A 411-nucleotide genomic window follows, 5' to 3' on the forward strand; every position below is an offset into this window, starting at 1 on the left:
TACCTCTCACACCCTTCATGTGCTGAAGTTGAGCAAAATAGAAATAAGGACACAAAAATATTTTGCTCAACATGTCTAGTATGGATAGACAAGGTCATTAAATCAAGACTTAATGTCCAGATTGTGGAGGATGAAGAAGATGAAGAGGATGAAGAAGAGGAAGAAGAGGAAAATAGAAAAGAAGAAAATAAGACTGAAGAGAGGAGAAAAGATTAATGAAAACAAAGAACAGGATAATAGTATGGATGCAGAGAAACTCATAGATTCTACATATGAGGCAATACAGCAACATACTTATGAAGAAATAAATTATGACATGATAAATCAAAATAAAATCCCAAAGAGGTTGTACCGGATCTCCATACTGATGGGAAAGAACAAGAAAAAAAAAAAAGAAAAGAAAGACACAGT

The sequence above is a fragment of the Macrobrachium rosenbergii genome, chromosome 22 (genome assembly GCF_040412425.1).
Source record: "Macrobrachium rosenbergii isolate ZJJX-2024 chromosome 22, ASM4041242v1, whole genome shotgun sequence".
In the NCBI taxonomy this organism is placed as follows: domain Eukaryota; kingdom Metazoa; phylum Arthropoda; class Malacostraca; order Decapoda; family Palaemonidae; genus Macrobrachium; species Macrobrachium rosenbergii.